At 39.9% G+C, this 24411-nt stretch overlaps 1 pseudogene; it reads left to right on the plus strand.

The window, feature by feature from the left end:
* Positions 1-13180: 13180 nt before the first annotated feature.
* Positions 13181-13278, plus strand: LOC120105825 (small nucleolar RNA R71; annotated as a pseudogene).
* Positions 13279-24411: the final 11133 nt, after the last annotated feature.

Below are 24411 nucleotides of genomic sequence, written 5' to 3' on the forward strand. Positions count from 1 at the left end.
CATTTTCATTGTTGCAAATTGCTCCCCTTTGGATGTATATGCTTTCCTATATGATTTTCAATTTATTTTACAAATTATTTTACTTTCTTTCTTTACTTCTCCCCTTATTACTCTTTCTTTACTTCTCCCCCTTTTTGTTACTCTATTTACTTTTATCTTTACTTCTCCCCTATTTACTCTTTCTTTACTTCTTCCCCTTTTTGTTATCATCAAATAGGTACATGGAAAAAGATGCAATAAATAACAACCATTCAAACTTCATTGATCAAAATAGGAACATTTGAGTACATTCATGTCCAAAAACAAAAACAGATACAATGTTCCTTAATCAAGATTTAAAGATACATGATAAAAGCAAGATACATATGAGAACTAGATATCTAGCCTAGGCTCTAAATAGAAATGCTAATATCAGCCTAGGAAGAATCTAATGGCTGGGATCTAGTCCTCATCTTCCTAGTGTACGTGGCGAGGGGAGGTCGAGCCTGGTGAGACTGTGTCTGGCGTGGAGCACGACGAGCTGGATGACTCTGTGCCGAAATCTCTGACTCAGCAGCCTGTGGCACAGATGGTCCATGGATCTCTCTCTCTCTCCGGAGTGCTCCTATCTGCTGCCTCAGATCACTGATCTCAGCAGACATGACGTCCAATCGGCTCATCAGCCCGTCAGTGATAGTCCTCGCCTGAGCTGACATGAGCTCAGTCATCTTGCTCCAGAACTCATCCGTATCTCTCGGAGGAACGGATGACGATGGTCCAGCCTCTGAAGGTGCAGTAGGATGATCCATATGCTCCTCATCCTCAGCCTCTGGTGCATCTCCCTCTGGTGCCTCACCCTGAATGCCTGCTCCAGTGTTAATCCACTGCCCGTTCACTTTCTCATATCCCATGCGTATAAGTGTCCGTGCAGTGTATGTGTCAGTATGAAGCAGACTCTTGGATGCCTCCCCCTCAACAGATATACCATGCTGCCGAAAAATCAAAGTGAGTATCATACCATAAGGTAGTGATACCCTAGAGTTGCAGATCACTTTCCTCATCTGTCTCAGTATCATGGCCGGAAGATTTAGGGGAATCCCCTGAATCATACACTCCATCACTGCTAGATCTCGCTCTGTGATGAGATCGAATCTCCCGGTCTTTGGAAATAAAATTCTGTTTATTATACTGAGCAGTAATCTCATTTCAGCAGAAAGAGAACTAGCTATTACCTTCTCGGAAAAGTTGAAGTTCTCATTTTCCATGATCAACTGTAGGGCTCTCAGTTTATCTTCTGGCCTTTCCGGAGTGGCTCCTACGCAGAGTAGATGAAGTAGCCCACTCAAGCTCTCCTCGGAAACTCGAACTCGAACCCCTCGAACTTCCAAAACAAGCCCTCCCATACCAGTTTTAAGGAAGGCATAGAACTCTTGAACCAATCCGGGGTAGATCAACACATCTAGGGAGCAAAGATACTCCCAACCTTGCCTTTGGATCCATTCCCTCAACCGAAACCCTTCTTGATCAAAGAACTCGGAATGGATCCTTCTCCCCATTGTAACTGGTCTCCCCGCAAATCTTGCAAGTATAGCAGAGGGGGAAGGAGGAGGAGGTGGCTCCGCACGTGCCTCACGTCGTGGAGACACGGTAGATGGCTCCGTAGGTTGCCTTTCCTCACGTTGGATCCGTGTGACTCTTCCGGATTTCTTGGCTACGGCTCTTTTGGGTCTCATTTCTCCAAGATCTTAAGGTAATCTACTGTTTGGAGGAGTTTGGAGGAGTTTGGAGAGTGGGAATTAGAGTATTCAGAAGAGGACAAGGGCAAACAGTGCCCTAACATTGCTCTCGGGTCCCCCTTTTAACAGTGGGGTCCCGACGTTGGGTCGACTCAAGAATTTTCTTGGGTCGACTCAACGTTGGGTCGACCCTATTCTGGGTTGGGTCGACCCAAGTGCAGAATTTTTCTTTTCTCTTTCTTTTTGCGTCTAAAAATTTTCCTTGCTTCCAATCCTTATAAATTCTTTCTGGGACAATGATACATGAGTAAGGAATCTATAGATAACAAGTTTGACTCATGTTTCATGGGTTTTTAGAAATTGGAGGAATGTATCATGAAACTACTAGCTTCCTTTTATATTTCTTCAATAAAAAGGATCACATATGCCTAATTCCCTCCTTAGCATGCAGAATCTATCTTCACTCAATGGTTTTGTAAATATGTCGGCTAATTGTTTTTCAGTGCATATATGCTCAATACATATGTTTCCATTTTGCACATGATCCCTAATAAAATGATACCTTATCTCTATGTGTTTGGCTTTAGAATGTTGAACTGGATTTTTAGTAAGATTGATGGCACTAGTATTATCACATTTAATAGGAATATTATCTAGCTTAACTCCATAGTCCTCTAGTTGTTGCTTAAGCCATAATACTTGAGCACAACAACTACCAGCAGCTATATATTCAGCTTCAGCTGTGGACAGTGCCACTGAATTCTGCTTTTTGCTAAACCATGATACTAAGTTATTTCCTAAGAATTGACATGTGCCACTTGTGCTCTTCCTATCTAATTTGCATCCGGCAAAATCCGCATCTGAATATGCAAGCAAATTTAGACAGGAGTCTCTTGAGTACCATAATCCTATATTGGTAGTTCCTCTTAAATATCTAAGGATTCTTTTAACAGCACTTAAATGTGACTCCTTAGGATCCGATTGGTATCTAGCACATATTCCTACACTAAATACGATGTCGGGTCTACTAGCAGTAAGGTAGAGCAAGGATCCAATTAGTCCTCTATAGAGCTTAATATCAATACTCTTCCCTTTTTCATCTTTGTCTAGCTTACTAGTAGGATTCATTGGAGTGCCTACTCCTTTATGATTTTCATTCCCAAACTTCTTTAGTATTTCCTTTGTATACTTAGTTTGATGAATAAAAATGCCTTCTTTAGTTTGTTTGATTTGTAATCCTAGAAAGAAGCTTAGTTCTCCCATCAAACTCATTTCAAATTCTCCATGCATTAAATCAGCAAATTCTTTGCAAAGAGTATCATTTGTGGCACCAAAGATTATGTCATCTACATATATTTGTACCACTAATAGATTTTTGTCCTTTCTTTTGAAAAATAGAGTTTTATCTACATTTCCTCTACTAAAGTCATTATAAAGCAGAAATTTGCTCAATCGATCATACCAAGCCCTAGGTGCTTGCTTTAATCCATACAAAGCCTTATGCAGTTTAAACACATGATTTGGCAATTTATGATTCTCAAAACCAGGAGGTTGTTCTACATATACTTCCTCCTCAATAAAACCATTTAAGAAAGCACTCTTCACATCCATTTGATATAATTTAAAATCCATGAAACATGCAAATGCTAGAAGTAATCTAATAGCCTCTAATCTAGCTACAGGAGCAAATGTTTCATCAAAATCTATTCCTTCTTCTTGATTGTATTCCTTAGCTACAAGTCTAGCCTTATTTCTTATGACTAATCCATTTTCATCTAATTTATTTCTAAATATCCATTTTGTTCCAATTACTGAGTTATGCTTTGGTCTTTCAATTAATGTCCATACATTACTTCTTTTAAATTGATTCAATTCTTCTTGCATGGCATTTATCCAATTAGTATCTTTTTCAGCTTCTTCATAAGTCTTAGGTTCTAATTGTGAAACAAAAGTAAGATAATCATTTAAATTTCTAAGAGATGATCGAGTTCTTACCCCTTGAGATGGATCACCAATGATTAAGTCTTTAGGGTGTCCATATGCATACCTCCATTCCTTTGGCAAATTTTGGAGTTGTGGTGGCACGCAATCATCTCCCTTATCTTGAATTGGCACGTCATTAATATTCAACTTTTCAAAGTCAACAATTCCTGTATCATCATCAACAATATTTTCTTTCCTAGCAGACTCACTATCAGACTCATCAAATATAATATTGACTGATTCTTCTACTACTAGAGTTCTTTTATTGAATACTCTGTATGCCCTGCTAGATGTGGAGTATCCTAAGAAGATACCTTCATCTGACTTGGCATCAAATTTACTTAGATCCTCCTTGCCATTGTTTAAGATGAAACGTCTACATCCAAATACTTTAAGATATTTAGCAGTTGGTTTCTTATTCTTCCAAAGTTCATAAGGAGTTTTCTTGGTTATTGGTCGTATTAAAACTCGATTTAGAATATGGCAAGCAGTGCTTATAGCTTCAGCCCAAAAGTACTTTGGAAGATTCGACTCACACAACATTGTGCGTGCCATTTCTGCCAATGTCCTATTTTTTCTTTCAACAACCCCATTTTGTTGAGGCGTTCTAGGTGCTGAAAATTGATGTGATATACCATTTTTAGTACAAAATTCTTCAAAGTGTTGATTTTCAAATTCGGTATCATGATCACTTCGAATTGCTACTAAGGTGAGTTTCTTTTCATTTATGATATTATTATATAGTTTCAAGAATTCTGAAAATGCTTCATTCTTATGTACCAAAAATGAAACCCATGTATATCTTGAAAAATCATCAACAATAACTAGTCCATACTTCTTCCCTCCTAGACTTGTAGTTCTAGTAGGTCCAAATAAATCCATGTGTATGAGTTCAAATGGTCTAGTTGTTGATACTATATTCTTTGATTTGAAAGATGATTTAGTTTATTTTTCCAATGAACATGGTCCACATATTTTGTCCTTTCCAAAGATCAATTTTGGCACATCTTTTATTAATTCCTTTTTGACTAGTTTTGATATTAATTCCATACTAGCATGTCCTAGTCTTCGATGCCAAAGCCAACTAGTTTCATTTTTCTTTTCTTCATTAGTAATTAAGTGATGCAAAAATAAAATTGTTCTCCCAAGTGCAGGAGAATCGCACAAGTAGTAAATTCTCGGGAGTCCGAGGTCGAATCCTCAGGGAACGAAATATATATTAGATTATTTAATATAATTTTAGATTAATTAATTCAATAAATTTATGGATAAAGATGATGTTTTACAAATAGAAAATAAATCAGTAAACAGAGAATTGAAATTTGGATAGATTAAGATGGTGTAGGGATCTGGAATCCCCTTCGATGATATTATTTTCAACAATTAAATTCTGGGATTCTTGATTAAGGATCAATCAGATAGAATAGTTCTAATCATGGAGTATATAATTTGAAAACATGAATTCAAGATCTAAGTATTTATCGTGCCGATTACGTCTACGACAAATCAAACATCGAAACAATTCATGAATCAAAAAAATATAAACCATAAGAGATCTATCGCATAAATAAGCATGCAAGAATCAAAAACATATTAATAGATGTAAAGCAAAGAGAGCAATGTTCAGAATTTACTTGAAAGAAAATAAGACATCAAAAGTTCCTCCATCACCCTTCACCTAAGGGATTAGCCAGCCATAAACATAAAAGAACTCCCCTCTTCCTCTTATTTCTTTTTTTTTTCTTTTTATTTTCGGAAACAGGGCATCCCCTGTTTCCCTTTCTCCCTTACTTTTCTTTTGAATGGCAGAGGGCCTCTCTGTTTTTTTTCGTATGAGGGATGGCAGCCCCTGTTTCTTCCGAATGGCCTAGATAACCAGCTCTCTTCACCCCTTTCGCGCGTGGTGGTGAATCGGTTAGGATGAGATGAATCCTCGGGCGAAAATGATGGACGCGGACGGCTGGATGAGGCTGTGAATGCGGGATGCTGAGAGGCGCCATGGGATTCGGATGATACGCACGGAATGATCGCAGGGCGTTGGATGCTAGGATGCGGGAAGCTCGCGGGATGATGAGCTGGGATGCTGGCGCTGAGATCACGGAAGCTAGGATCTCGGGAGAACTGGAACGTGGACGCTCGGTTGTGGCTTGGGAGATGTTGGGATTACGGTCGCAGTGAAGCTTGGGCTGCAAATGGATGAACTCGGACGCTGGATGGGAGCTTCGCGGATGAGGCAGAACTGGGATGAAGTCGGGACTTGGATGCTTGGATGCAGACATGGAAGCTTCACGGGCGGATCACGATCACGGAGCTGGGATCTCGGCTGAACAAATGGACTCGGAAGAAGCGCAACGGGACGGACGTGGCCTGCGAGGAAGAAGGAAGCTGGAATCACGGACCGGAAGCTGCGCTGGTGGGTTGCGGACGTTGGCTAAGAAGCTGATGTGGCTGGAACTCGGGTGCAAGATGGCTTCACAAGCGGAGAAGACGGACTGCTGGCGCTGTCATGATGCTGCGAGGAAGACGGAAGAGATCTGAGGGGGTTGAGGCACGGACGGTCGGGAGCTGATCACACGCGCTGGATGCAGGAAGCTCGGACAGTGGGAGCTGATAACAGAAGCTTGGGATCTCAGGACTGAGATTCGGACGGAGCTGGGAGCTTGGAAGGAATGATCGCACGAACACGGGATGGGAGCTGGAGCTGGGACGCGGGAGATGCTTCACGGGATGCTGGGGTGCGTGGACTGCTGAGAACTGGGAGAACCTGGGACACGGAGACTGCTCACGGGATGTTGGGCTGCACGCGGATGAGCTTGAGATGGAGCTGATCACATGCGCTGGGATGATCATGAATCCTGGGATTTGCTGTTGTTCCAGGACGTGGAGGATCACTCGCGGGAGAAGCGGAAGGAAGCTGAGATCTGGGACTCCTGCGGGATCTGGTGAAGGCTGAAAATCGTGGTGGATGCTGGGAGCTGATGTGGCTGCAACTGGGACTGACCTCATGTGGTTGACTAGTCACCTACTATGATGCATCTTTTTAAACCCAATGTGCATTTTAACTTTGATTTCCGATCACCTGCACCCGACAAAAATATAATATTAATACAGCACTTCTATCATTATTTGTTAGCAATAATACTAATTTAAGTGATGTGTAGATCGCACTTTTGTGCTCTCATCACACCCCCCAACTAGCTTATTGCTAGTCTCTAGCAATTCAGAGTAAACAATAACATGAGAGTACAAAAAGTGTTGGTTGATCCTTTGATGTTTTATTAGAACTAATTGCATAAAATTAAGATAAATACTCACTTTCGTAGGAATCACGATTGCACTTAGCACGTGCAACAAGCCGTTAAACCCCTAGGTTACCCTAGTGGACGAGTGTTGTCTCGTGAGGGTTTTCAGGGATGTTACCCACAAACATCATGAATTATATGACATGAGATTCTAATAAAAATAAACCCTAAGCTAATACACATGTAATTAATTGACAAATATTTTCAAGTATGGCAACTATCAAAGCAAGGAATATAAAAGTGTAATGTGCATCAAATCATATGACTTTCTCAGAGTACTAATACCTCCACCACAACAGGGCACCGCCTGAGTTTTAGGTGCACTACTCAAGTCCACAAATGTTTTCTACACTTTATTAGAACCTGATCCATCAAATTTTCAGAATATCACATGTTGTCTAAATTTGTCAAGAATGGTTCGCATATAAAGAAAGAGCTATCAATCTCAACTAAACAACCCGGGTACATAGAGGTCCAATACAATGGAGTCAAACCAGCCATTCCCACATGTCACTAGGTTCAGCCTAACCAACTCATTCATGCTTATTTTTATTTCATTTTTTTTTTTCAATACACATGACAACTACAGCTATCCAACCCCATTAGGCTCTAGTAAGGTCCATGTAGCGAGCTTTCAGTCAATGACCCCCGATCCAGTTGGCTCAAGACATTAGGTGAAACACCCCTCGGACTTAATTCCTCGAACCAGACTACGCCACGAGGCCAGACTTGTCATCATAAGTTTTTTTTTTTGAATAATAATTATGCAAGAAAAGAAATGATAGACTGAACCATATAAATATTTTTATTATATATGTGACTGCATCGTGACTATAGGTCAACCAAAGTCGGATCATAAGGCACCTAAGTAATCTAGTCAGGATATTCAACCTCTATCTTTATGTGAAAACCAAATCCTGAACCTTATGGTACGAACAAGGATACTCATACTTCTTTTATGGATAAGGCTAACAAAAATGCAGTTAACAAATATGAACTCCTGAGGCCTTCCTATTGTCATTAAGTACACGTGTGGGGATCTAATAATAGGTCTCTGATCAGTCATAGTATGCATGTGTTCCTTGCCTTAATAGTTGTACACACTCAATATGAAAATACATGTGTATTTGCTCAGAAAAGAAAGTAATAGAATAAATCAAATGCAAAAAACAAGTTTTTTTTTTTTTTTTTGTCAAAATATTTTCCTCCCCCCAACTTAAACATTGCATTGTCCTCAATGTAAAAAAATGCAAGAAAACTATATATGAGAGACAATAGAGAAAATAATAGAGAGAAGAAGAATACCATGAGCTGTTGATTTCCAGAAAAGAAGACCTACAAAATAAGAAGAAAACTAGAAATAAAAGAAAAAAATAATAATTCTAACTAATATACACATACCTTGGCCTTCATGTTCAGTCATAAGAAGGCTCCCCCAAGGAAAAGGAGTCCTCTTCATCTGCAAAATTTTCAAGAAAAGGTTTTAATCTGTGTCCATTAACCTTAAAAATTTTGCCATCCTGTGGATTCTCAATTTCAATTGCCCCGTGTGGAAAAACAGTTTTTACAATGAAAGGACCTGTCCATCTTGATCGTAACTTTCCAGGAAACAGATGTAAGCGAGAGTCATACAAAAGAACTTTTTGTGCAGGCTCAAAAAATTTTCTTAGAATTGAGTTATCATGCCTAATTTTCATTCGTTCTTTACAAAGTCTAGCATTGTCATACGCATCCCGACGAATTTCATTCAACTCACTTAATTGTAATTTTCGAGCTAAACCAGCATCGGACAATTCAAAGTTTAATTTTCTAATGGCCCAATATGATTTATGCTCTAATTCAACAGGTAGATGACATGCTTTTCCATAGACTAGCCGATACGGGGACATACCAAGAATAGTTTTATAAGCAGTACGGTAAGCCCACAATGCATCAGAAAGTTTTAAAGACCAGTCTTTGCGTGATGGATTCACCGTTTTCTCTAAAATTCGTTTAATCTCCCGATTGGCTAGCTCTACTTGGCCACTAGTCTGTGGGTGATAAGGAGTTGCAATTCTATGAGTGATACCGTACTTTCGTAATAGGATCTCAAAAGGCTTATTACAGAAATGTTTTTCCCCATCACTAATTATAACCTTGGGCATCCCAAATCGTGAAAAAATATTTTCTTTTAGAAATTTCAAAACAGGTTTGTGATCATTAGTTCTACAGGCAACAACTTCTACCCATTTTGACACATACTCAACACCAACTAAAATATACTCATGTCCAAAAGACGGTGGAAATGGGCCCATGAAATCGATGCCCCACATGTCAAAAATTTCAATAGCAGTAATGGGCTGAAGAGGCATCATTTGCCTACGAGTTAGACTTCCAACACGTTGACATGGGTCACATGTCCTACAGAACTCGTGGGCATCTTTAAATAGTGTAGGCCAATAAAAACCACATTGCAACACCTTAGCTGCCGTTTTTTTAGATGCAAAGTGTCCTCCGCAAGCATTGGCGTGACAAAAAGAGAGTACACTTTGTATCTCATGATCCGGAATACATCTTCTAAAGATTTGATCATTGCAATACTTGAACAAATAGGGGGCATCATAATAATAACTTCTTACTTCACGTAAAAAATTATTCTTATCATTCGATCCCCAATGCTCCGGCATCCGGTTCGTGACAAGAAAGTTTACAATATCAGCAAACCATGGCATAGTAGAAAGTGCAAACAATTGCTCTTCAGGGAACGAGTCCTTGATGGGCAACTGTGGCACCGAATCATTAAAAACTAGCCGTGATAAATGGTCAGCAACTACATTTTCTACTCCCTTTTTATCTTTGATAGTGATGTCAAATTCTTGGAGTAAAAGTATCCATCGTATTAAGCGTGGTTTGGCATCTTTCTTATCCAATAAATATTTTAGCGCTGCATGATCTGTAAAGATAACAATAGGAGCACCAAGGATATAAGAACGAAATTTGTCTAATGCAAATACTACTGCAAGCAATTCCTTCTCGGTGGTGGTGTAATTCATTTGAGCATCATTTAAGGTTTTGCTTGCATAGTAGATGACATATGGCTTATTATCCTTGCGTTGTCCTAGGACAGCTCCTATCGCATAGTCACTAGCATCGCACATGATCTCAAAAGGTAATGACCAATCGGGTGGTCGCACGATGGGTGCAGTGCTAAGCATAGACTTCAACTTTTCGAATGCCTCTTGACAGGTTTCAGTCCAATTGAACGGTGTATCAAGGGATAGGAGGTTACATAATGGTCGGGCTATGACACTAAAGTCCTTGATGAACCTCCTATAAAATCCGGCATGACCCAAAAATGATCTAACATCTCTAACCGTCTTGGGTGCAGGTAGCTTGGCGATTAAGTCAATCTTAGCTCTATCAACTTCCATGCCCTTCGATGAAACAATATGTCCTAGGACAATTCCCTTTGGCACCATGAAGTGGCATTTCTCCCAATTCAGTATCAGGTTCTTTTCTATACACCGAGCTAAGACAGCTTGTAAATGTAGTAAACAATCATCAAAAGAATCGCCAAAAACAGAAAAATCATCCATGAACACTTCCAAAAACTTCTCGTTCATGTCTTCAAAAATACTGAGCATGCATCTTTGAAATGTTGCAGGTGCATTACATAACCCGAACGGCATCCGACGGAAAGCGAATGTACCAAAAGGACAAGTGAAAGTAGTCTTCTCTTGATCTTCTGGTGAAATCTCGATTTGGTAGTATCCGGAATAGCCATCGAGAAAACAATAAAAATTATGTCCTGCAACTCTTTCCAAAACTTGGTCTAGGAAGGGTAGGGGAAAGTGATCTTTCCTAGTGACCAAATTCAATTTGCGATAGTCAACACACATGCGCCAACTCGTCGGGACACGAGTTGGGACTAACTCACCCTGCTCATTTTTGACTACCGTCAGACCTGCTTTTTTGGGCACGACTTGAGTTGGACTCACCCACTTGCTATCGAAAATTGGGTAAATAATACCCACGTCAAGCAACTTGAGGACTTCTGCTTTAACCACATCTCTCATCGTAGGATTCAACCTGCGTTGCATTTGCCTTGTGGTTTTGGCATTGTCCTCCAAATATATCCGGTGCGTGCAAATTAAAGGGCTAATCCCCTTCAAGTCTGCAATAGACCACCCTAAAGCTCCTCTATGATTCTTTAGAACACCAAGTAATTTTCTTTCTTGGGCATGATCAAGATCAGATGAGATAATTATAGGAAAAGTGTCATCGGATCCAAGAAAGGCATACTTGAGTTCCTTCGGTAAAGGTTTCAACTCGAGCTTAGGTGCTTGTTCATGGGATGGTACTATCTTTGCTTCTCGAGATGGCAAATGTTCAAATTCCTCTATTCTCGGTCTCCACCCATTGACCATCATGACATCCGAGTTATCTAAAGTAGGTGGGACCGTATCATCAGTAGTACCTTCAGAACACCAATCTATCAAACCATTGTCGGCCGATTCAGTAAATATTTCTTTTAACAGATATTCTTCCGCAATGGTTTCAACCCATTCAACTTCTTTACTTTCTTCATGATCACTGGGTTGTTTGCCTATACTAAAGACGTTCAGTTCCAAAGTCATATTGCCAAAAGAAAGCTTCATGACACCATTCCTACAATTGATCAATGCATTAGAAGTTGCAAGGAATGGGCGTCCTAAGATGACTGGAATCTGAGATGGTGAATTGGAAGCCGGATGTGTGTCCAGTACGATAAAGTCAACAGGAAAATAGAACTTGTCTACTTGGACCAACACATCTTCGATAATTCCTCTAGGGACCTTCACTGACCTGTCAGCTAATTGTAAGGTCACAGTTGTTGGCTTTAACTCACCCAACCCGAGTTGCTCATATACCGTATATGGCAACAAGTTCACACTCGCTCCTAAATCTAACAATGCTCGCTCAATCCTAAAATTGCCAATGATGCACGAGATAGTTGGGCAACCTGGATCCTTATATTTAGGAAGAATGTTATGCTGTAAAATTGCACTCACATTTTCAGCCAGAAATGCCTTCTTCTTGACATTTAAACGACGCTTGACAGTGCACAAATCTTTTAAAAATTTTGCATAGGAAGTCACTTGTTTGATTGCATCAAGAAGAGGTACATTGATTTTTACTTGCTTAAAAAGCTCAAGAATTTCAGAGTTTGGTTCAAGCTTTTGCAAGGGCTTTAATCTTTGTGGAAATGGTGCAGGAAAAGGACATTCAATTTTTTCAGTAGATATTGGTGTTTCAGTTTCTTCATTATCCTTTTCTTTTGTCTTGGGAGGGTCAGAATCAGGTATGACTTGTGTTTGTTCTGGGACTGGTCGGTCAATAACCTTTCCACTTCGCAAAGTTATTACACTCTTTGCTTGTTCTTTATGCAAAGTTGAAGATGATGCATTGCTACCGCCATAGACTTGAGGATTAGGTTGTGGTTGAGCTGGTAGCTTGCCTTTCTCTTGAGCACTTAAAGCAGTGGTCAGCGTTGTCAGTTGATTTCTTAATTCATCATTGATTTTGGCTTGACCTTGCATGAAAGATTGCAAAGTTTCTTCGAGACTGGATTTTTGAGGGGGTGGGTGTGCATAATGAGGTTGCGGAGGTGGAGGAGTTGGGTTATATACTTGTTGAGGTTGGTCATTCCTCCACCTGAAATTTGGATGGTTCTTCCATCCAGGGTTGTAAGTACCCGAAAAAGGATTATTGAAAGATTTTTGATAGGTATTCATAACATTGGCCTGATCGTGCAAGACTTCCTTGAATGCGGATATTGTGGGGCAATCAGTGATGAGATGGCCAAGCATCTCGCAAATCCTACAACACTCGCTGTTATGTTCTACGGTCTTGACGGGTTCAATCCTTCTAAGTTCAATTTCCTCTACCTTCCTAGTAAGGGCTGCCATTTTAGCTTGAATATCATCCTGAGTATTAAGGTTGTAAAGGCCCCCGTGTGGAATGCTAGTAGGCTTAGGCAAAGGTTTATTCACTCTATCCCCTGTATCCCATAATTGTGCAGTCTCTGCGAGAGAGTCTAAATAGTCCCATGCCTCATCGGGTTGCTTTTCCAGAAATAGACCATTGCACATAGTCTCTATAAATTGTTTCAACTGTGGAGACAACCCTTCGTAAAAGAAACTAATGGTTCTCCATGTTTCAAACCCATGATGAGGACAAGAGAGAAGCAAATCTTTAAATCTCTCCCAGCATTCATAAAATGTTTCATGGTCTTTTTGCTGGAAATTACTAATGTGCCTTTTCAAAAAGTTAGTCCTTTGTGCGGAAAAGAATTTTTTCAAGAATTCTCTTTGCATATCATGCCATGTTCCTAACGATCTTGGTCTCAAGGAGTTCAGCCATGTTTTGGCTTTATCCTTCAAGGAAAAAGGAAACAAGGTTAATTTAAGGACATCTTCTGATACATTTGGCACTCTAAATGTGATACTAATTTCCTCAAAATCCTTAAGATGAAGATAAGGGTTCTCGGATTCCATTCCATGATACTTTGGCAGCAATTGAATTACTCCTGGTTTGATTTCAAAGTGTCCTACATTTTCAGGAATAATCATGTATGAAGGTTGACTAGTCCTAGTGGGATGTAAGTATTGTCGAAGTGTCATAACTGGGGGTCTACCTTCATTACCATGGTGACTTCCTACATCATCATCAGCCATCTCACCAGATCTGAGATTTTGCGAAAAAGTTTCAATAATGTGATCTAAGGAATTGTCAAAAGGTTGTCGACTCAGACGTCCAGTGTTGTCTCTATTCCAACCTAGCATACAAAATTTCAGAGTTTATTTATTTGTTTATTTTTTTTTTTATTGATTACCCTTGATCTTTTCTTAAAGTTCTTATCAATTTTCAATTAGCAACAAGGGTTAATGAGATATGATGATAATAAAATTCTGATTCTAAAAAAAATTAAACACAGAAAATTCAAAGCAGACAGCAGCAAGGTTGTATATTAATTTAATGGTCGTAAAAGTATTAGAATATCAATCAGACCGTTCAGATGAACGAAACATGTGTCCTACAGCTGCTGACGAAATTTGAGTATAATCAGACGGTGGATTACTCAGATATCAGAGTTTGATGCAGACTGTGCAGGAAATAAAAATAGCAGAAATTTTTTTTTTTTTTTTCAGTTTTAGTTTTACTATAATGTTCAATCTAACTGATAGGGTACTAATTAAATCTAAAATTATACTAATAACTGAGCCGTTCCCCGGCAACGGCGCCAAAAACTTGATGCAAAAATAAAATTGTTCTCCCAAGTGCAGGAGAATCGCACAAGTAGTAAATTCTCGGGAGTCCGAGGTCGAATCCTCAGGGAACGAAATATATATTAGATTATTTAATATAATTTTAGATTAATTAATTCAATAAATTTGTGGATAAAGATGATGTTTTGCAAATAGAAAATAAATCAGTAAACAGAGAATTGAAATTTGGATAGATTAAGATGGTGTAGGGATCTGGAATCCCCTTCGATGATATTATTTTCAACAATTAAATTCTGAACAAATGGACTCGGAAGAAGCGCAACGGGACGGACGTGGCCTGCGAGGAAGAAGGAAGCTGGAATCACGGACCGGAAGCTGCGCTGGTGGGTTGCGGACGTTGGCTAAGAAGCTGATGTGGCTGGAACTCGGGTGCAAGATGGCTTCACAAGCGGAGAAGACGGACTGCTGGCGCTGTCATGATGCTGCGAGGAAGACGGAAGAGATCTGAGGGGGTTGAGGCACGGACGGTCGGGAGCTGATCACACGCGCTGGATGCAGGAAGCTCGGACAGTGGGAGCTGATAACAGAAGCTTGGGATCTCAGGACTGAGATTCGGACGGAGCTGGGAGCTTGGAAGGAATGATCGCACGAACACGGGATGGGAGCTGGAGCTGGGACGCGGGAGATGCTTCACGGGATGCTGGGGTGCGTGGACTGCTGAGAACTGGGAGAACCTGGGACACGGAGACTGCTCACGGGATGTTGGGCTGCACGCGGATGAGCTTGAGATGGAGCTGATCACATGCGCTGGGATGATCATGAATCCTGGGATTTGCTGTTGTTCCAGGACGTGGAGGATCACTCGCGGGAGAAGTAGAAGGAAGCTGAGATCTGGGACTCCTGCGGGATCTGGTGAAGGCTGAAAATCGTGGTGGATGCTGGGAGCTGATGTGGCTGCAACTGGGACTGACCTCATGTGGTTGACTAGTCACCTACTATGATGCATCTTTTTGAACCCAATGTGCATTTTAACTTTGATTTCCGATCACCTGCACCCGACAAAAATATAATATTAATACAGCACTTCTATCATTATTTGTTAGCAATAATACTAATTTAAGTGATGTGTAGATCGCACTTTTGTGCTCTCATCATTAAGCATAATCCATTTTTCTTGCCTAACTCATGAAGGTCTACTAAGTAAATATTTCTTTGCCTTTGTCCTACAAGTATAATGCTATTATCTTTAGGATTTGTGATTATGCATACAGATGCTTCAAACGTGACTTTAAACCCTTTATCACAAAATTGACTTATGCTAAGAAGGTTATGTTTCAAACCCTTAACTAATAAGACATTTTCTATGAAAATAGATGGCGTAATGAAAATTTTACCCTTTCCAATGATATGCCCTTTACCATTGTCTCCATAAGTTACTACTCCACCCTTCTTTGATTCCAAGGTGACAAATTGATCTACGTCACCGGTCATGTGTCTTGAACAGCCACTATCTAGATACCATCGTTTTTCTACTTTATCAGCTGTAAGACACACCTGCAATCAAGATCAAGAAGAAACTTTAGGTACCCAAACTAAGTTGGGTCCTTTAGGGTTAGTACTCCATGTTTCTTTTGGAACCCAAACTTTCTTGAATTTAATCTTTTGATTATTACTTACTTTGTTTTGACTGGACTTTCTATAGTTACATTCATATGCTCTATGTCCTAACTTATTGCAGCAATAATAAGTGATATTTTTACTTTTAGCATTTACAAAAATATTCTTTAAGAATTTTTGTTTCATATTTGTTCTATATCCTAAGCCAGCCTTATCATATACAGCTTTTTGACTATCAAGAATCATATTTAATTTGGTAGAACTAAGTGTAAATTTATCTACCAAGGATTTATATTTTTCAGCATCTTCTTTTAGCTTGATATTTTCAGCAATTAGATTCTTGGTTTCATTTGCAAGTTTCCTACTTAATGTTTCACAGTTATGAGACAGTTTTAACTTATCTTTGACAAGAGATTGATTTTCTTCTTTTAGAACTTTATTTTTATTAATTAGTTTCTTATGTTCTTCCATGAGTTCTAAGAATGCATCATGTAATTCATCAACAGTAAAATCACAGTCAAGTTCAGAATCTACCTTATCGTCATTGGCCATATGACACATTTGGGCCGTCTCTTGATGATCTTCCTCTTCCGAACTTGATTCCTCACTTTCACTCCATTCAGCCATGAAGTTCTTCTTTTTCAGTTTTCTTGCCATCCATTTCAAATCTGGACAATCTATCTTATAATGCCCGGGTTTGTTACACTCATAGCAAATGGGAGTTTCTTTTTCCTTTTCTTTGTCCTTACCCTTTTCTTTGCTTGAGTTACCTTTGATGAAGGGTTTCTTTCTATAGAATCTATTCTTACCTCTCATAAATTTTCTGAATTTTCTCCCAAGCATAGCCATCCCTTCTTCATCAATTTCTTCATCATCATCTGAATCTTCCGATTCAGTTTGTTGTTTAGGGGTGGTAGTCTTTAGGGCAATGGGCTTTCTTCTCTTGACCTCATCTTCTGAATTTTGCCTCATTGTCAACTCATGGATCATGAGTGATCCTAGAAGCTCCTCTAATTGCAGTGTGTTGAGGTCCTTAGCTTCTTGAATTGCGGTTACCTTGGCCTCCCAAATTCTTGGTAGAGACCTGAGAATTTTTCGCACCAAATCAGAGTTAGAGTAAGACTTTCCTAAACTCTTAAGCCCATTTATAATGTCAGTAAAACGAGTAAACATATCAGTTATGGACTCAGTAGATTCCATTTTAAACAATTCATACTTGTGTACTAATATGTTTATCTTTGACTCTTTAACTTGATTGGTCCCTTCATGGGTGACCTCAAGTTTGTTCCAAATTTCTTTGGCAGTAGTGCAAGTAGATATTCTATTAAATTCACTTACATCTAATGAACAGTAAAGTACATTTATAGCTTTTGCATTTAACTGTGCTAATCTTCTATCACTTTCATTCCAATCCATTTCTGGTTTGGGTATGATAGTGCCCTCTATATTAAGTGTGGGTGTGTGAGGTCCTCTAGTGATGATGTACCATAGTTCATAGTCGGAAGCTTGAATGAATATCCTCATCCTAGCTTTCCAGTATGTGTAGTTTGTGCCATTAAATAGAGGTGGTCTATTTGTGGATTGCCCCTCACTCATAGAACATCCCACTTGGATTGTCATGATCTTTAACTCTTGATTGTGAGATCAATGAGTACTATTAGAGCACCTTGCTCTGATACCACTTGTTGCCCAAGGTGACAAGCCAAGAGGGGGGGTGAATTGGTTTCTTTTAATTTTAACTAACTTACTTAAGTTAAATGAATGATTAGTAAGCTAAAACAAATCACAATACAAACAACACAAAGTATAGTGGTTCGGTGCTCTCCTTAGCACCTACGTCCACTCCCTAAGCGACCCCTTGGGAATTCACTATAATCCCGCGGATTACAGTTGGATTGTTTTCCGGGCTCACAATCCAAAAACCTTTACACTTTGGTTTTCCGGGTTCACCAAAAACCTATGTTGGTTTTACGGGCTCACCAACGAACCTTTGTTGGTTTTACGGGCTCACCAACGAACCTTTACAATTGGTTTTCCGGGTTCACCAATCAACCTATTCCGTTGGTTTTGCGGGCTAACCAACCAACCTTTACAAGTAGTTTAATAAACAAAGAAAGAAGATTTAAACTCCTAAATGAGCAAATGAAACAATATAAACTACAAAGAAGAGTTTAGAAAGTATTTATCGCTTGTAGTGACTTCTCTCTTCTTTGTCAAGGATGCTTCACTCTTCAAGGGAGGATGGAGCTCTAGATGACTCTTTGAATCTGCTCAACCCCTTTCTTTGATTCTTGAATGAAGCACTTGGATGAAGAAGATTAGGGCACTTTCTCTTTCTTATGTACTCTTTGATATTCTTTGGAAAGGTTGTTTCTATCTGATGAATAGTGCCACTTTAAATAGCTTCCTACATCCATTGGACAAGCCCCAATGGTTAGAATTCAAAAACTAGCCGTTACTCCCTTTTGGAAGGACAAAAAGTACATCTACAGAACTAGCCGTTATGCTACAGCCCGTGTTTGGGTCGGCTCAACCTGTCCTGGGGTCGATCCAACTTTCACTTGGGTCGACTCAAACATTCCTTGGGTCGACCCTCTCAGAAACACAGAAACTTTATAATTCAGCCTTCCTTCACTTGGGTCGACCCAACCTTTCTTTGGGTCGACTCAAAGTTCACTTGGGTCGACTCAACTTCTTCTTGGGTCGACCCTAACAGGGTTTCCAGAGAACCTTTTCTGTCTTCTTTTCTGTCTTGCCTTTGCGTCGACTCTCTCAGGGTTTGGGTCGACTCAAGCTTGGGTCGACCCTCTCAGTAAATCCAGAGAACCATTTTTCTGTCTTGTTTTGAGGATCTTGATCCTTGGGTCGACTCATGCTTTCCTTGGGTCGACCCAACTCACTGTTCATCTTTGCCATTCTTGCAGAAGTGTGCCAAATATTTTCTTGATGTGCCGGGGTCGACCCAATCATCCTTTGGGTCGACTCAATCCACACTTTGCTGTATCTCAAGGTTAGATTCATTCAAATGAACAATGAAATGTATCTATATCAATTAATACAAAATATACTGAGAGTAATAAACTTATAAATGAAGTATCGATTTAACTTATAACATACTCTAGATAATTGCTTGTTAATCATCAAAATAACACTATCATCCTCATGACCTCTGTCCTGTAGGGATCCACGATAGTAGGACTGTATCACATGGTAACTGCACCTAAAGGTTCATCTTTCTATTCTACTGGGTAGCCACTACATGCTGCTAGGTGTCACTGGTGGATGGTGGGACTCACAGGGATTATCTCGATGATCGATAAACCCTAATGAGTTGAGTTGGAATCGTTCCAACTCATTGAAAGGAGTTTTCAATGATATAGTGATAGAGATCACAATATATCTCACTACCAGTCAGAGTAGAACCTATGGGGTCACACACACTAGAAGTATTGACCGATCCGATGGTTGAAAAGTGATTATGAATCACGAGTAATCAATTCAATTGATAATAAGTTGAAGAAGGAAAGAAAATTAATTAATTGGACTTGAAACAAGAGTCCTACTTCGACTAGGATTTCTAGAGTCCTAATTGGATTAGGACTGGGAATCCTAGTTGGACTAGGACTAAGATTCCTACTTGGAATAGGATTCCTGCAATCCTAATAAGATTAGGAGTTTTGAATCAAAATTGGATTCCTACTTGGAGTAGAATTCCTAGAGTCCTGATCGGATTAGGACTTCGGATTCAAATAGAGTCCTAATTGGATTAGGACTAAAATTAAATATGTCCTAATTTGGATTAGGGTTTCTTAAGTCACAATTAATTATTAATCTAATGAATCAATAAGACTCCTAATTGGATTAGGATTGAAGAGTTCAATTGAGTCAAAATTGATTTAAGTTTTAATTGGATTAGGACTTACCTAGATTGGATCCAAATTGGTTCACCCTTGGGCTAAGCCTAATTGGATTAGGGCTTGACCACATTAGGGCATTCCAATCCCTACCTAATATGGATTAGGGTTTACCATGAGGAAGGGGATAAGCCCCTCCCCTTTCCACGTGGAGAAGGGAGAAGAGACGGCGCCCCCTCTTAGGAAAGACATCAAGAACTCCTAAATGTTAGGAGCTCCACATGTCTATAAAAAGGGACTTGTGGGCGGCACCTAGGGCATAGAAGAATTCCTCTTCCTCCTTGCCGTACGTCTTCCTCTCCTCTCCTCTTGGTTCAGCCGCAAGCAAGGAAGATAAAAGCCAAAGGTGTTGGCGGCATCCTCTTCCTCCCTTCTTCCTTCCAACGCAGGGAAAAGAAAGAAGGCTGCGTGGGGATTCTTCTTCTTCTTCTTCATCATCCTTCTTCTTCCTCCTCTCAAGCACAATCAAGGGTTGATTGAAAGGGAGGAAATCAGCCATCAAAAGAAGTCTTTGCAAGGGAGCTAGCACCCCGGGAAGACAAGAGAGCTTTGATCGGATCACTGCTTCGTGTGGATACCCGTAGAGGCCGGACACTTGAACGGCTTCAAGCGAACCTTCATCCTAGACCACGAACTTCAGTTTGCGGTGATCATCTACCCGCACAAGGTGAAGATCTGATCTTCTAATGAATTTAAACGTTTTTAATTCTTGCCTAACTACGAACGGTTCATGAAACAACGTTCATGCGATGAACGTCGATCCCGCTTATGCCGATTCCGCTGCCATCTGAATTTTTTTTGAAATATCAGCGGCATGGGCGGGTTTCCAACAATGGTATCGGAGCCTAGGCTTCGTAGATTGTGGTAAGAATTAATTATCTATAGGCTTATTAGATCTGAAAATTGAATGATCATGCATGCTGAAAATTTCTGCATGCAGATTTTTCAGGGGTGCTGATTTTTGCATGCTGATTTTTATGTGATAAAATGATGATTCTAATTGCATTGTTAATGGATTTACAAAGATTAGAATCATGATTAGCATGATCAGCAACCTATGTCATGATATAATCAGTTAGTTTTCAGATCTGAAAATTATAATTGTTGCATATGGTGATGATCATAGGATTCAAACCCTTTTGGTATCAAACGTAATGACCTGCGATGTGATCTGCAATGTCATGTAATTTTTCAGATGCTTGCATGCATCTTATTTGATGTTTTGAGAGGCCTGCGTGCCTCCTAAAAGGAGATATAATTTATTTTTATTTTTATTTTACATCTGGTTGTATTTCTATGATGTGATGTACGTCAACGATCAAGTTGAAGACAAGGCATGAGATGAACAGGTGATCTAAGCGGTTGATGGCGATTGGATCAAGAGTTGATCAAGGATCGAATCAAGGAGGCTTGGAACCAATTCAAGAGTTGAAGACCAGTTGATCGATTGACGTGCATGTGCTTGTAATACGACCTAATTAGAATCCTTGATCATCACCTATTTAAAGTTTAGCTTTATTTGATGCTGCGATTATAACTGCCTGTGATGTGCCGTTTGCATGTGATGTGAATGTGAGTTGGGTAGATAGGTTTACATGTGATGTAGCAAACCCAATTGAGACCTAAATCAAAAACCTCCTCAATCAAGTCGAGAGTGAACCGACATGAGCAAGTCATATTAGATTAATTGATCTAATTGGTGTCTAGGAAAGCATGAAAGGTGGTTACTTAATTAGGACCTTACTCTCTGAGTAAGGGGAGCCTCCCACCTGCTTACCTGGCCAATTGTTCGATTACCTCTTATGAAGGGCTCAAGTTGCAAACACTAAGACCTGATTAACCAATATTAAGTCAATAGGTCTTCCACCGTAGTAGAGCTGCTAAGGCCTTTCTGATGTTGATTTGTCTCGGCTGGATACAGTGGTCAAGTTGCATCGGGGGGCTGGACCTCTCTATAGACATGAGATGTTGTAGGGTAAAGGTGGGGTTGGGCACCAATAACTGTTAGGTGAGGACCCAATGACGACTTTATTCCTACGGTTATACGGTGGGTCTGACTTAACTAAGAAATGGGACCAATAACTGTTAGGTGAGGTTTTCATGGCTTAGAGACCAAGTTACACTGCAACATGCTTGAGAAGCATTGTACAAGAGTTGTACATTCATCAATCTATGTGTCACCAATAACTGTTAGGTGAGGTGGCATGTAAATTGGTGGGACCGCAGTACCCACTAGAAACCCTAGTCGCGTAGGATTTCCGTTTTTCTACCAGGGGAGTGTGAGGAATTCGAGAAAATAGTGGGAGTTATATTTGTTCTAAAAGACCTTAGAACAGATTAGGATCAAGTACAAAAGTCTAACTAGAATCTTTACTCTCTGCAGATACAATGTCAGCTTCAAACCCTTTGACCCGTATTCTTGAGACCAACCGATTGACCAAACCCAATTATAAAGATTGGCTCAACAAATTTCAAAAAAATAGTGTTGAATCGTGAGAAATTCGGGTATATGCTAGACCATGGAATCCCCGTGTTACCAATCCGTCCGATCACTGATCAGCGTAAGACGCTTGTTAAGTGGACGAACAATGACAATAAAGTTAGGTGCTGCACAATGGCATCCATGTCCAATGCATTACAATGCCAGCATGAGAACATGAAGACTGCTAGGGACATACTGGCACACCTGCAAGAGTTGTATGGTGAGCAGAGTCGCACAGCTCGTTTTGAAGTGTCTAAGAGGCTTTTCAAAACAAAGATGCGCGAGGGGTAGTCTGTCCATGATCATGGTTTGACCATGATAAAGGACTTAGAGAAGCTTGAGAAGCTTGGCATGACCATGCACAAGGAATTGCAAACAGATTTGATCCCGCAATCCCTTCCAGTTTCATATGAATAGTTTATAGTAAACTACCATATGAATAAGGTTGTATGCACTAAAATAGAATTGTTAAATAAATTGGTAACTACATGAGGGAGCCTTGAAAGGTTCAAGGGGCAATGTCCTTGCTGCTGAGTTGACTTCTGGTTCCAAAAGAGAGTCTATTTGGAAGAAGAAGAAGCCTGCGAAGAAGCAGAAGACTAAGAAAACACCAAGTAAGGAAGTTCCAAGAAAAAGGCCAATTGCAAGGAAAAGTGTTTCCATTGCATCATGAACGGCCATTGGAAGAGGAACTGTCCTACATACATGGGAAGCATAAAGAACATGAAGGGTGACAGACCTTCAGAAGGTATGTCAGATATGCTCAGGATACTTAGGGACTGTTACCTATTGCTAGCAGAAATTTGATTTCTGTATTTTATTTAGCACAGAAAGATTTTTATTTATTTGAAAATTAAATTGATTCAAAATGGTTTTATGATTGACAGTCTCTATCACATACATATGGATGTATCTGTAAATATATCTGAGCAAACAGTGAATACCATAGGATCTAATAGATCCAAAAATGAGATAAATCTAAAGTATTTATGGCACCTCAGGCTTGGCCATATAGGAGAAGACAAAATAAACAAATTGGAGAAATATGAGCTTTTGGGCTCATTGACTTTCGAGTCATATTTGATTTGTGAATTCTGCCTTCAAGGAAAGATGGCCAAATTATCCTTTATAGGACACAGGGAGGTCCACTAAAATACTTACCCTAGTGCACACTGATGTGTGTGGCCCATTCGATGAGCAGGCTAGGGGTTGTAATTTTTACTTCATTTTACCGATGATTACTCACAGTATGGATATGTGTATGAGACACAAATATGAAACTTTTGAAAGGTTCAAAAAGCTTAGATATGAAGTAGAAAAATAAGCACAAAAACTCATTAAGGTTCTTCGATCAGATCGAGGAAGTAAATACCTTAATGGAGAGTTCCGTGATTATCTCAAGGAGAATGGTATAGTTTCATAATGGACTCCTCCAGGTACACCTCAGCTCAATGGAGTGTCAGAGAGGAGGAATTGGACTCTATTGATATGGTCCAGTCCATGATGAGCTTCACTGATTTACCCTTGTTTCTTTAGATAGATGCCCTATTTTCAGCTATTTATTTATTGAATAGAGTTCCCTCTAAATCCGTTCCTACCACACCGTATGAGATATGGCATGGTAAGAAACCAAGTCTGGGTCATCTCAAGATTTGGGGATGTCCGGCCCACGTCAAGAGACTACAGGCGGACAAACTAGAGGCTAGGACTATAAGTGCTCATTTTATAGGATATCCTAAAGAGTCATTAGGATACAATTTTTACGTCTCAGAGGATCACAATGTGTTTGTGAGCCATCATGCCATCTTCTTGGAAAATCAGTTTATCCTTGATAGAGGCAGTGGGAGGAAAATTGAGCTTGAAGAGAAAGTCTCTGAAAAGCAACGAGTCATGGATCCTATTGAACCCATTCATACAGAGCCAGTGCACGATGTCCCTCAACCACCTCGCAGATCTAGTAGGGTCTCCCATCCTCCCGATAGATACTTAGGTATACTAGAAGAGGATACCGAGGAAATGTTCCTAGTGGGAGATAGGGATCACACACAAGATCCTAAAACCTACGACGAGGCGATATCTGATATCGATTCCGAGAAATGGCTGGAAGCTATGAAGTCAGAGTTAGACTCCATGCATTCCAACCAAGTCTGG

The sequence above is a fragment of the Phoenix dactylifera genome, chromosome 16 (genome assembly GCF_051530095.1).
Source record: "Phoenix dactylifera cultivar Ajwa chromosome 16, Ajwa_hap1_PhDact_Kaust_v1.1, whole genome shotgun sequence".
Taxonomy (NCBI): Eukaryota; Viridiplantae; Streptophyta; class Magnoliopsida; order Arecales; family Arecaceae; genus Phoenix; species Phoenix dactylifera.